The sequence below is a fragment of the Pantherophis guttatus genome, chromosome 7, assembly GCF_059756535.1.
Source record: "Pantherophis guttatus breed Tessera chromosome 7, ASM5975653v1, whole genome shotgun sequence".
Classification (NCBI taxonomy): Eukaryota; Metazoa; Chordata; class Lepidosauria; order Squamata; family Colubridae; genus Pantherophis; species Pantherophis guttatus.
Window position 1 is genome coordinate 45,102,698 of NC_142069.1, and position 14,920 is coordinate 45,117,617.

The 14,920-nt window shown below is 36.3% G+C and overlaps 1 long non-coding RNA gene across 2 annotated transcripts; it reads right to left on the bottom strand.

Moving 5' to 3' along the window:
- Positions 1 to 4,278: 4,278 nt before the first annotated feature.
- Positions 4,279 to 14,651, bottom strand: LOC132712627 (uncharacterized). Of its 2 annotated transcripts, none has more exons than XR_009623285.1 (4): positions 14,450 to 14,651; positions 12,539 to 12,608; positions 11,511 to 11,578; positions 4,279 to 4,381 (listed from the first exon to the last, which is right to left on the bottom strand). It is a non-coding gene; the product is annotated as an uncharacterized LOC132712627 (long non-coding RNA). The 2 variants fall into 2 exon arrangements; XR_009623286.1 differs by lacking the exon at positions 14,450 to 14,651 and adding an exon at positions 13,228 to 13,267.
- Positions 14,652 to 14,920: the final 269 nt, after the last annotated feature.

The window sequence follows — 14,920 nt, forward strand, 5'->3', positions numbered from 1 at the left end:
GAAGGTTAGCCATGTTGCTGAATAGAAAACAAATTTGTATTCAGAACCAAATCCAGTAAGGCTTTTCAAACATTTGCAAACATACTTATATGGTTTTTTTTTAAAAAGGATATAGATTAGGCTGCAGCAATAAACTGGGAAACTGAAAACAACCTGAGGAAAAATGCATAGCACTAAATCTCAATTTAGTTGAGAGAACAATGTGGATGCATCCATGGAATTAGCAAGGGTCAAACAGATTCTAATGAGATTTAACCTCTCCTGGAGGTCCAAGTGGATCAGTCCCAGAGAAGATGGGTAAATAAATGTGAATTATAAAACGTGAAAATTGAAAGCCAGATTGATCTAGTGGTTAAGGCGCCAGGTTAAAAAGCAAGATATAGTTTAGTTTAGTTTAGTTTAATTTATTTGATTTATATACTGCCCTACTCCCGAAGGACTCAGGGCGGTGAACAGCCACAAGATAAAAACACATAAATACAAAATTTTAAAACAGAATAAAACCGAATTCAACAATTTGGCCAAAGACAGATTTAAAATACACCAATAAATTAAAAACAAATTAAAATTTGCATTTAAAAAGGGAAAAATTAGGCCAGGCCAGCCTGATGGAATAAAAAGGTCTTGAGAGCGCGGCGGAAGGTGTATAGATCCGGGATCCTCCGTATCTCCAGGGAAGCTCATTCCAGATAGTAGGTGCCCCCACAGAGAAGGCTTTCCCCCTGGGGGCCGCCAGTCGACATTGTTTGGCTGATGGCACCCAGAGGAGCCCCACTCTATGAGAGCGTACTGGCCAGTGGGAGGCTACTAATGGCAGCAGGCCTTAGTGAGCCTGCCTTAGCCATAAAAACCAACTGGGTGACTTTGGGCCAGTCATTCTCTTAGTGCAACCAACCTCATAGGTGTTGAGCCATCTATCTGCTGCTGCTAACGGAACTCGACAATGACTGCTGGAAACGGCGTGTGTGTGTGTGATCGGGAGGGGGTAGTCGCACGTCACGGGTGTTGGTGATGGGTTTTGGGGCGTGGATAGGGCTCTGCTTGCACGATGATGGGCAGAGCATGATTGCGTGGGACGATGGGTGTGGGACTGATAGGGTTAACAGATCCAGGCTGACATCAGCACGGGATGCCCCTGGAAGCCAGAAAGGTGGAAATGGATGCCGGCTTCTCAGCACGCTATTTAAACAGCGCTAAACGCCGATGCGGGAACTCTGACTTGATTGCTGTTAGCATATCGGTAGCAAGCTGTTGCTATTAGCTGCAAATAAACCATCTTCGAACCACCACCCAAGCATGTTTCTTTGTGGAATTGCTCTGGCAGCCAGCGTTGCCGAGAATAGGATTGTGGGGAAAATAGAAGGGGTTTAGTATTATCAGCAAAGCAGTCTAAAGTAAAGTCACACAGTTAAATTTTAAATATTAGGTTAGTTCAAGGGTATCCAACTTTAAGAAATATGGACTTCAGTTCCCAGAATTCCTCAGTCAGCCATGCTTGAGTTAGTTATTAGACTACTTATTCATGCATGGCCACCACCAGACAGATACACCATACATATTCACACATACTGTACATATAAACATGTTTGCATGTATTGATCAGAAATGTATGAATTTATAGTAGATAAATATATGGAATGAATATAATGGTAGATAAATGTATAACTTGACCATCATTAAGTGTTGTACTTTATGATTCTTGATGAATGTATTTTTTCTTTTATGTACACTGAGAGCGTATGCACCAAGGCAAATTCCTTATGTGTCCAATCACACTTGGCCAATAAAAAATTCTATTCTATTCTATTCTATTCTATTCTATTCTATTCTATTCTATTCTATTCTATTCTATTCTATTCTATTCTATTCTATTCTATCATGGCATTTTCTGTCAATATAATTGGGCAGTGTTTCGTATCCATAATAAAAATGAGCCAAGTGATGAAGCAATATAGCTTGCTTTGGTGGTGCTATAATTACAGGCTTTCCCCTAATCAGTAGCTTGACTACATACAGTAGCTGTAAGATAGTCAACTAGATGCAAATATATAGCAATTCTGTTTTCAGACTGATTTAATTTTGGTATGCATACTCACATTGCCATCAGCCAAATTAATTGCAGTTGAAGCAGGAGTGCAGAGATTTCATTTCATTTTATCAGCAAGAAAATAGGCCTTCAAACATATCTTTAAAACTTGGCTGATGAGAGGCATCAATTTTAGAATGAATCACACTGAGAGTGCTTTAAAAGTCTCTGTTGTAGAGAATATCTGCAGCTAAATACCTATTCACTTGACAACTTTATAAAATTTAGAAGCTAGGATCAAGCCAGTGACTGGTGGTCACAGGTGACTCACAGTGAACCAAAATGGTAATTATAAGCAAATTGTATTGCTCTGGTCTTTTCTATTAAAATAATTTCCCAGTTTGAGTTAGTGCGACAATTCTTTTTTGTATGTTAGAGATCTAATGTGGCATATACATTCTTGGGCCTGATCTCGGTAGGAATTCAAAATTCAATTAGCCATTTGGACATTCATAACAATTTTCCTGGTAGGTGAGTGGGGGGGGGGGAGACACACTGATTGAATTAGGCATTTAAAATTATCAACTACCTCAGGAAGAAAATGAAATGGATGCAAAGATGCAGACACTTGAATAGCCAAGGGCTGCTAAGCCAGATATTCATATACACCAAAGGTCTTCAAACTTGGCAACTTTAAGACTTGTGGACTTCAACTCCCAGAATTCTTAAAGCTGCCAAGTTTGAAGATCTCTGATACACACACATATTCTCTCACACACCATATGTATATGTATATGCATATATATATCTTTATGTCTGTCTATTTCTATGCATCTCACATATAGTCTTGAGAAATACCCAGAATAAAAAAAAAAAATCCCCAGAAGGTATCTTTCTTATTTTATGCAAATACCAGTTTCATAGATGGGATTTTCCTCAGAGATGCAGCAAAGGGAGGCAAAATTTAAATCCTTTCACCATGCCTGCTATGGTATTAGTAACAATAGACGTTTCTGATCTTGTTTCCCTGTAGGAAAATAAGAAGAAACCTGTACATCAGCCGCCTATCTAACTGCGACCTTCTGCAGAAAATTCTATTTCTTAGCTGACATTTAGTTGATTGTATTTTGGTCACCCAGGTATTGTATTTTTGAAGCAGAAACTGTAGATGGGGTTTGTGGTCCTGGCACAGTGTTAGATCATCGTTTTTCAAAGGAGGTTTACAGAAGGGAGCTATATAAGTGTGTTTATAAGTTTTTATATTCACTGATGGCTTTCAAACGAAGGCTGGATAACCATTTATCTGAAATAATATAGGGTCTCCTACTCATCAGGGGGTTGGACTAGAAGACTTCCGAGGTTCCTTCCAACTCTATTTCTATGTTCTATGTTTTAAGTGTGTTGTTCCTATATCTCCAATAGGAAAAGCATTTTTTTCTCTCCTGTATTGAATGTATACCATTTTTAAATCATTGTCATTTTCAAATGGTAAATATTAGGGAATGAGATACTTTATCTTAGTAACAGATATGATATTTCCCTTAAAGTGAAATTCTTCTGGCAGATAGACCAGAATTGGGAGGGGAGGGGAAAGCAGATGCCAGGGGATTGACAGCATAGTGACACTTGTGCCATTTTCGTGACAGAACAAATTAATACCTGCCAGCAAATGCCCTCTCTGTGGAAAGTGTTACCATACCCTGCTGAGCTGCATAATAATATCAGTCTACCCTACAGATGGGATAAGGCCCCATGGCTATCACAGAGAGATGGACAAACAAGAAAAGGGAAAATATAAAAGGTAAAACTAATGTTTGTGTAAATGGTTCCTGATTTCAATGCTGGTGGGTTTGTAAAGCAAAGGCATGAACCAAGATATCAGTTACACTAACTGCAGTGGATTATTATTAAAATGTAGGAAATTATTTTATTTTATTTATTTATTAATCAAATTTATATGGCCCCCCCATCTCATGCAAAGTGACTCTGGACAGCGTACAACTATAAACAAATACAATAACAATTGTCGCACGTGCTCTAACAGAAACACACTTAACTGCTAGTTCCACTGCATTTTGCATCAGCTGAAATTTCCAGATACTCCAGATTCATCCCCATGTAGGGTGCATAGCAGGGATGAGTTCTACTTACCTTTACTACTTACCTTTACTACCGGTTCGCAACAGGAAGCTTCTGTGCATGCGCAGATCGCCGATGATGACATCTGGGGTGGTGGACGGAGCCTTCTGCCAGTTTTACTACCGGTTCTTGCGAACCGGTCCGAACAGGGGGCAACCCACCACTGGTACATAGCAATGGGGAGGTGACCCGGATATGAGTGACTGTGAATGGGATCTGTTGATCCAAGAACAGGCACAACTGACACGCAATACGTAGTTATGCAAAGGCCCTCCTAGCCATGACTGCTACCGGGTCCTGAGCAAGAGTTGTAGTCCAGGAGGACCTCCAGAATGTGCATAGTGTCTGTTTGGGGCAGCACAACCTCATCCAGCAACAAAAATGGAGAATTTTGTCTTGACTATGAGCATTCACAATCTGCTTTTTGCTTCTGATAACTGTATAATATATTCTTGAGTTGGCATGGGCTTTGTATTGAAGAAATAATACATATCTAATACCTGCCATCGTACACAATGAAACAGGACAGCCCTGTGAGAGAAACTGTGTTTTCATCATACAAATTAGGAAGTTCCTGAATCTTGTATTACTGAACCACAAAAGTTCAAGAAAGGACTTCATATAATATAATATAAAATGTAAAAATGCTAGAATACTGAATTTCAATTACTTTTAACATTTTAACAAATGTAAGTAGAATATTGCACAAACATTACTGCTATGACAGTACATTTATATTTTACGCTCGTGATAGTTCTACTGGAGTATGCAGAGCTGATAAGTGTGCTTATATGAAAACCAAAGTCTTTTCTGCATTAGTCACAAAGAAAAGCTTATGTTGCAATATTTTCAGGATCAGACTCAATAAAGATAATAGAAGTTAAAGCTTTAAATATATTTCTTTTTAATTATGATAGGCATTCTATATTCACTGAATATTCAAGGTAGAAGCGACGAGAATGGTGAGGGTGGCTCCTTATATATACAAGGGGTGGAGCTAGGAATGGGAGTGGTAAGTTATGAATACATTAAAGTCCAAAGAATAAGTTAACCTCTGATGTTCCATATATACATTATTTACACATTGGAGAATAAGGCATTTACATCTGACAAATCCCCCTCTAAATGCCGGTTCGTTACACAACACCAATTACATTCTGATTCAGGACAATATAATACATATAATTTAGAAGTTAAATATTTGTGTTGTTTAGAAGGTAAGGGTTTTGTTAATATGTCAGCTAATTGTTCAGAAGTATCGCAATGTATTGCTTTAATGAATCCGTCTTGAGACAGTTGTCTCACATGCTTAAACTTTATATCAATATGCCTGGACCTTTGTCCAATTGCATCGGATCTGGATATTTCAATGGCCGCTTTATTGTCTTCATGCATAATAAATGGTAAGGTGGGTTTCTTCCAAACATCAGTGATCAGATCATTGAACCATACAAGGTTATTTGCAGCTTTGGACAAACAAACATATTCCGCTTCTGTAGTAGAAGTGGCTACTAGTTCTTGTTTACCAGTATACCAGTAAACTGGACAATCATTCAATAGAAAAACATAACCAGAAGTACTCTTTCTGCATGATGTATCACCAGCCCAATCTGCATCAGCATAACAAGTAATTTTTGGTTCTCTGTCATTATTGGGTTCCAACATTAAACAAAAATCTAATGTACCCTTCAGATATCTTAGAATTCTTTTGACAGCTTCCCAATGATACAAGGTTGGTTTACTAACATATCTTGACAATAGATTGAGAGGTAATGCAATATCTGGCCTAGTCCAATTAGATATATAAAGGAGTGAACCTATAACTGATCTGTAAAATGTGTTGTCTTTAAACTCAGGGGAAGATTCATCAGTGTTTCTAAGAAAATCAGTTTGCATAGGGGTGTCACAGGTTTTAGCATTATTTAAGTTACATTTGTTTAGGAGTTCGATGATTTTATCTTTCTGTGTAAGTTTGAATCCCCTTTTAGTTTTGTTAATTTGCACACCAAGGTATTTATTCACTTTACCCAGAGATTTCAGTGAGAAGTGTTCATTTAACTTATTTACAAAGATTTCCCTGCTCTCTTTATGCTTTCCAATGTATAAAATATCGTCCACGTAAATTAATACAAATTCAATATGATCATTACTCTTTTTTACAAAGAAACAGTTATCAGCAGTGGTGGCGTTGAAATCCATGGTCTTAAGTACTTTTACCAAGCAATCGTACCATCTTTTGCCGGATTGCTTTAATCCGTACAGACTCTTATTTAATAACCAAATTTCGTTCTTATTAGTGTATTGACTGTGTGGTGCTCTTACATATATTTCCTTATCTAATTTTGCATGTAAGTATGCGGTCTGTATGTCATATTGGAATACGTCCAGATTGAGTGCAGATGCTACTACAAGGGCTGTTTTGACACTCTCTGTTCTCACTGTGGGTGAATATGTATCAGTATAGTCTTCTGGATATTTTTGTGCATAGCCTTGTGCAACTAGTCTAGCCTTGTATAAGGTATTGCCTCCTTCTAAGTTCTTAATTTTATAAATCCACCTGGTACCTATAATTGTTTTATCCTTAGGTGCGATCGCAGGTGTGAATACATTTAATCCTTGTAAACTTTCCATCTCTTTTTCCATAGCTAGTTCCCATTTTTCTCTTTCTTCATGTGGAAGTTTCAATACTTCTTCATATGTATTAGGTGTTATTTGTTCTCCATTCATATGCATTATGTAATCTTTGTATTTATTTGGTATTTGGTTTCTATTGTTTCTAATAGTTCTTTCAGGCTTGCTATGGTTATCATGCAAATATCTAGCTTCCTTTTTTGTTAATGTGTCTGTCTTTATTTTATGCTGACTATTAGTCCAAGTTTTGGTTTTGTTCTTACTTTTGTTAATATTTTGATTTTCTGTTGTTCCTTCCTCGCAAGATATCGTATCTTTACATTTATTAGGAAATATTTCATTAAGGTGCAATTTTGACCAATTGGCCTGTTCATGGAACACAGCTGTTCTGGATACTATGAATTTGTTATTACTATCAATAAATCTGTACCCTTTGGTTCCAGTTTCGTATCCCATGAATCTTAATCTCCTGGATACGTTTTCTCCCTTTCTCCTCAATTGTTTAGGTATGTGTACGTCTGCAGTGACTCCAAATATGTGCATGTGTGATAATTTGGGTTTTCTATTGTACATCACCTCATATGGTGTCTTATTCACAATACTGGACCAGGTTCTATTTTGAGTGTAATTCGAATAATGTAATGCCTCTGACCAAAATTGTTTGCCTAAACCAGCATCCTCTAATGTGCACCTAATCATGGTTTGTAGTGTGGAATTTTTCCTCTCTGCAACTCCATTTTGAAATGCAGAAAAAGGATTGGACGTGAAATGTAACATTCCTCTATCCTTTAACCATTGGGAGAATTCTTTAGACATGAACTCACATCCCCTATCTGTCATAATTTGCTTTATTCTGATATTATGTTGTGTTTCTATACGTTTGTAGAATTCCTTGAATTTCTGAAATGTTTCATCTTTGTGCTTTAATGTGTAAACAAAACCATATCGGCTGTAGTCATCCACTATTGTTAGGAAGTAACGTTTTCTATAGGTAATTGAGGGACTTAATGGACCAACTAAGTCCATATGTACCAAATCAAAAATATTGTTAGTTGATCTGTTAGATTTTTTTGGTCTGGGACTGGTTTTTAGTTTGGTGGACTTACATACTGAGCATTCCAAATAATTTTCACAATTTTTTATTTTGACACCTTCTGCGTGTTCAGTCATTTTTTGTACTACAGGAAAGCTTGCATGTCCTAACTTCCTGTGTAAGATGTGAGCACACTCATCATGAATTGGTTTACCTATTTTTGGTTTCTTTTCCTTGTATGTGTTTTTGTGATCATGAGCTATTCTACACTCATCATTGTCACTGTTACTGACATTTTCATCATCTGCTTCAATACAATCTTCCATATTTGAATCAATGTTATGTAAACATCTTTCTTTAGTTATCAGATAGGGTAGACCTCCTTTTATCATTACAGTACCTACATTTGTTTTGTTCTTTTCTATAGTTGCTTTCCCCTTTGAGAAAACTATATTGATATCAGATTCTCTGCTTAATTTTATGGCACTTAGTATGTTGTGAGGTATTTCTGGGATTAATAATACCCCCTCTATTTTCCCTAGACCAGGCAAGGTCACATTTCCTTTGCCTAGTACTTGAACCTTTTCTTGATTAGCTACCTTTATCACAAACTTATCTTCTATAAATGAAGATAATATACTTTTGTTGTTGGTGGTGTGATTTGTTGCACCAGAATCAATAAGCCAATTGTTATTCTCATCCTGCTGTGTTCTGTTGCTGTCTTGTTTATTTAGCCCATTCAGTGACCCAGATTTCCTCTCTTTTGAATTTTCTCTACCCCCTCTACCTTCTTTGTAATTTGGTGGGCTTCTATATTTGTGTCTATCTGTGGAAGATTGTCTGTAATTATATTTGCTCCTATATTCTGGTCTATGTCTCTCTCTTGAGACTTTGGGGCAGTCTCTTCTACTATGTTCCCTGGATCCACAATTGTAGCATCTAAAGGCCTCATTATGTTTATCTTGAAAGACTACTTTCCTAAAGGGTTTGTGGTCTGTTTGGTTACTGGATCGATTTTTTCTTGAATTGTCTTCTGCTATCAATTTGTTAGATAGACTTTCTATGGATAAATATCCCAAATTAATGGTATCTAAGTGTGACATAAAGCTATCCCATGATGGATCAAGTGAATTGATAATAACACTTTTCATTGTTTGATCTGAAATCACTTCCCCCCTCAATTGTAGCTCAGCTCTTATTTTGTTTAGATTTATCAAATGCTCACTTATAGAAACCCCTGGTTTTACTCTAGAGGAAAAGAAATCCTTAGACATTCTTGTGGTTGTAGCTACGCTATCGCTGTGAAATAGATTAAACATGCATTGAATTATTTCTGATACAGTTAGGTTTGGTTTGATGCTATGATACATTGCAGGAGACACGCTAGATATTATTATGAAAAATGCTCTATGATGTAAACAATCTATTTTTAAAGTCCAAGGTCTTCTTGGAGGGCTAGTTATAAAGAATAGTAAATTTTCTTTCATGAAAATAACCTGAAGCTGTTGATACCACTCTTGTAAATTAATGCCATCAATTCTAAGTTTTGGGAAGTCACTGGGTAAGTTACCTACATTATTCTGTCCATTACTTACAACCTGGGGCAGTCCGTGATCTCTCAAGTGCAGGAAATTACAGAACGGCATTGGGATGCTTGCAATGAGTCTGCGCGGTTCTCTGGCCAGTTCAAGTCCTTCTGGGTCGTCTACGTAGTTTCGCACATGCGCGTTGTTCATTTCTTCTTTGGTGGCGTCGTGGAAGGTTCTCTCCCTTTCAGCTCTCTCGATCCGCTCCTCCTCAGATGAGTCGGTCTCTGGCTCGGTTTTTGGGGTTCTGGTGGTGGTGACGGTTCTTTTCTTCTTTTTGTGTGCGTTGGTATTCGATTTTGTCTGTGGTGTAGGGCGAAATCGGCATGGCTCTCTGGGCTCGGGCGTCGTCGCTTTCGAAGTCAGGATGGGAGCGTGCAGGTCTTGAGTCGCCGGTTTGATTTCTTGCTTCTTCGTAGATGTCTTGGTAATTTTCAGTCTTGGCCCAAAAGCAGCAAAAAGCGTTTTCATTGCTGATTTTACTTGAGATTTTGTTAAATCGTCTTCACTTTCTGATTTTGGATCATCTGAAGAGTTTGAGACTTCTTTCTCACTTTCTTCGTCTGATAGTGTTTTTCGCGCCAGAAATTTTGAACTGAGCGTTTTGATTGGTTCTGCTCCATTCTCTTTTAAAGTTCGTTGAAACCAAGATGGCTGCCATTCAAAATTTCGCGCGGGATCACATCTTTTCTTTTTAACAACTATTTTCTCAGTAGTCATCTCACTTACGATTTTTTGATCTTTGGGTTTTTCTTTAATGACGTTTTTCTCTCTCGCTGCTCCGCTGTTCTTCAGCATCTCCTGGAGGTCCGCGATGAGACTTTCATCATTCTTTTGGCTTTTTAGTATCTTTAATATCTCTAACCTGAGTTCGTTATTTTCTATTTCGATTTCTTTCTGGTCATTATTTTCACTCATTAGTTCTTCTTCTTCAGTGGTGTATTCTTCGGATTCTCTCGAAATCGCATTGGTGGATTCGTTGATCATCTCTTGATCAGTTTCTATTTCTTTGCTGTAGGCCCTGGTGTTGGGCCTATCTTTCTTGGACATTTTTAATTACTTATTGAGTCAATTAACCATCCTCTGCTACCAGCTTGTTGCAATATTTTCAGGATCAGACTCAATAAAGATAATAGAAGTTAAAGCTTTAAATATATTTCTTTTTAATTATGATAGGCATTCTATATTCACTGAATATTCAAGGTAGAAGCGACGAGAATGGTGAGGGTGGCTCCTTATATATACAAGGGGTGGAGCTAGGAATGGGAGTGGTAAGTTATGAATACATTAAAGTCCAAAGAATAAGTTAACCTCTGATGTTCCATATATACATTATTTACACATTGGAGAATAAGGCATTTACATCTGACAGCTTATTTCCAATTTATCAGTCAAACGGTACCATTAACCAAGCACTTCATACATTTTTAAGGAAGAAAGCAGACCATCAGCTTCCTGCTGAATTCAAGCTGTTTACTATGTTCAGAGAGATCAAAATGCTTTTTATGATGGATCACTCTGAAATGCTGTGCCCTTTCCAAGGAAGCAGATGCCATACCATTTAACATAACTTGTGCTTTGATTAGGGAAATTGCTATGATTCTTTGACTGAGCATGCAGCCCACTGTTACTGCACCTCTTTCTGCTGGGTGAGAGCTGTAATAAATGATTGCTTTTTAATTAGCATTCCCAGAGGTTAACGAAAGATGAGTCATTTGTCGAAAGCAATTCAGTAAATGTGGAAATATGCTAGGTAAAAATTGTGCTTTTAATGTAAGTAATGAAGAAGAAATATAATTTTGTTTTCAAGGAAAGATTAATAAGAATTAAAAATTAAGGCACTCTTGGGAATAATACATCTTGGCAAATTATTTTTGATTTTTTTTTTTGGTCATAACCAAAATGCTATTTTGGGTTGAAAGACTGATACCAGTGAAATCATAAATCAATCAAAGTAATGTTCATGCAATACACGGAAAGTTTTGAGTTACATTTTATGTCATGGTAAATGCCTAACTGTATTGCCACTCTGGACACATAGCTCTGTAAGGGTTAACTAACCACATATCCCATCACTCCCATAGCCACTCCTTACCTCCTAGCCCCTCCTCCTGGGTATAATAGCTCTCACCACGAGGTATTCGGGTTGTTCCAGATGTGTACCTGAAAGAGAAAGGTCCAAGGTCAGTGACCTCTGGCTCCACAAGGCCTAAGATTCATAGGCCTGCAATAAAGGAATTTAATTAAGAAAGAGAATTCGTCTTGTGAGTTATTGGGCTAGATCCATCACCATTACATTTTAACAATAAACTGACTTTGTATAAAATAGAACACCACTTGCGGGGGGGGCAAAAGCCCTACTAAGCAGGTATATACAAAAGTATGAAGGCTATTGCTTAAAAGCATTGTAAGCCACCCTGAGTCTCCGGAGAAGGGCGGCATATAAATCAAACTAATAAATAAAATAAAATAAAAATAAATAAATAAATAAACAAATCAATAAATAAATAAAATATAAATGTAAAATGATCACTAAACTGTGTGCCTGTGTATAAAAATCCAGGCATGGAAAAACAAGTGTAACTATGTGGAAAATGGATATAAAATGTTGATCCAAAGTTTGCTTTCTCCTAATCTAAGCTGTATGAAATCCCTACTCACAATGATGTTAAAGGCTTTATCCTGTATGCAGCATTATTTTATTTAACAACATGGCAAAAACATAAAATAGAGAAGGGAAATTAAATAAAACTTGATATGATGTTTGAGCATAAATAAAAGAATATGGACTTCTGGGGTATAATGTACACAAGCACATACGAACTCATGAGCTCATGTTCACGCTCAATTTCCAAAGAAAAAACTAAAAATTACTATTAATCTTCAACCCCGAATATCTGGCTAACACAATATAAAATATTAATTAAAAAAATCATAGGCTTTAATGAATTAAATCAATACTAGAAATCTCATTTTTCACGTAATGGAAATATAGACTCTAAATTTCACAAATTCTATATGATGTGGGGTGGAGGTGGTGCTAGAATAGTTTTCACTAATTACTAAATTATCTTTTTAAAATTTTCTTTTTACATACAAAAAGTGTATGTATGTGCAGTATACCGGTATATATATATAGAGAATAAATTTATTCTTCTTCCACTGAAATACTGTAATGGAATGTGAGAATAACCTGGAGAGACAAAAGAAAGGGTCAGAATTAGACAAATATCCATTATTGCATGTCTATTACTTCATTCAAATCCTGCATTCATTTAATTATACAATGTTTGATCTATTCAGATTCTTGACTTGTGTTCTACTTATAGTTCATACATTAAATTCAGTAGATGTTCAAAACTATATAAGATTTTCAATTTATACCAATTATTTCAATATTTATCCTTGTTTCTGCTATTCTTTTAGTGCTATATTGCTTATTTGAAGCTACTGAAATCAGTCAAGTAGTTTAGGGCATTGTGAAATAAGAGATTCCACTGATTTTATTTTTAGAGCTTTAACAAGTTAACAAGCTTTGTAATCAGGATAAATTATTAACTTTCCAGTGGACACATTTTGTGATATTTTCTTTTCATAAAAAAAGACATTTATAATGATGCTAGGGGTGCACAGCTTGAATTTTCCCTGTATTGTCTCTGATATTCAGTACACTACTTATTATTATATGGTCACTTATTAATGGCTTATTCATATCAACCAAAGTATAATTATGTAAACATCTGAAAATCCAGCTCATTCCATAGAAATAACGAAGTCATAAGAAAATATATGGAAAGAGCCATGAAGCTGACCTTGGAGAACTTATGCAGTGTTGATGGTTACCTTGTGAGCTGGGGGTGAAATGGAGAACATGTGAATGAGAACATGGCCTCTACAGAATGGTTAGAGGAACATAATAATAACCCGTCAGAAAAAAAGCAGAATGCATATTTAGCTTGGGTGTAATAAGAATGATACCATACAGCCTATGTCTCTCAATAATTAAAAACTATATTTGTCTATTTTTGCCTTAAATAAAATATAGATGATTTAACAATTCATTGGCAGCTACTCATTTTTAAACAAATAATAGTTGCATGCGCTTATATTTCAGTTAGAAAATTCAATTAGATCAAATAATATCTGTAAAGGGTAGTGAGTTATTAATATGCGAGAGAAAATTGACCTTATATAGCTTCCAAAGAAACAAGATTCCCCCCCCCCCCAGTATTGAAAATTACAGAGGTTGGATATCTCGTATTTGACTAGAATACTAAAAGATTTTTAATTGCATAGGCAATATTGATATAATGTTAGTTACATTGCTCTACTGCATATAGGTTTTATATATTGTATATAAGATCATGTTATAAGTCATTTAATAATATGTACTTTGCAGTTTACATTTAATTTTAGTTCTTAATCAACAAGCCATCTGAAACACATAGAATAAAAAACGCAGCCCAAAAGTTTTGTGTGTGTGTGTGCATGCATGCAGTTGTATACCATTTTTCTTGATTATGCTCATATTGCTGTTTAGAAACAGAAGATGGCTAATGTAGATATGTGGCCATGCTGTTTCATCTTGGCTTTGCATCAGCCATTTTTAACACTCTGTATTTAGAAAACTATCTCGGCTAACACTGTAATTTAGGCTTCTAATCCATATTTTGTTTGTTTTGAGCATAGCGCCAAAACTTGGAAAAGAAGAGCAGACTGGAATTGATGGAGCACCTAAAATTATTTATTGCCTTGCCAGTTTCCTACTTCTTTATGGCAAAATGAAGCTTGAAAGATTCCTAAAGTCAAATATAATCCATTCCCTACCTTCTATTTTCTAAGCCAGGGGTCTCCAACCTTGGCAACTTGAAGTCCGCAAGTCGTAAAGTTGCCAAAGTTGGAGACCCCTGTTCTAAGCTTGCAAAGATATCCATAAAATACTCAGATGTATTTAGCACTTTTGAAAATAATTTTAACCATTTAATGAACAAGACATTTTACCCATATTTTTTTCAAAGGAAAAATTAAACTCACATTGTTTGGCTTTTGTTCTGAAGGCAATTAAGTATATATTTTGTATTTGAATATCCAAACTGCCATAGAGATTGCGTTGTGAGGCAGGGAAATAAAAACAAAGAAAGCAGCACCCTCCGCCTCCTCTCTAAAATAAGGCACATCCTTGATATAAGAGATGTGAAAGACTAACAGGCAATACATCTGGCCATGAGACTGAATTCCATTCATAAAAGCTAAACTCATCTCACAATTGTATCTGCATTTGTTATTAGAAATAATCAAATTAATACCAAAATATCTGCAAATGTCTAGTGCTCTGAAATGTTAAAGTCTAGTCGTACAACTCTTCCCCTGAAAAACAAGAAGAAGAAGAAAAAGGAGAGAGAGAGAGAGAGAGAGAGAGAGAGAGAGAGAGAGAGAGAGAGAGAGAGAGAGAGAGAGAGAGAAACTGTTAGTCTCAGATTACAGTCATGTAGACCAAAAAGATAA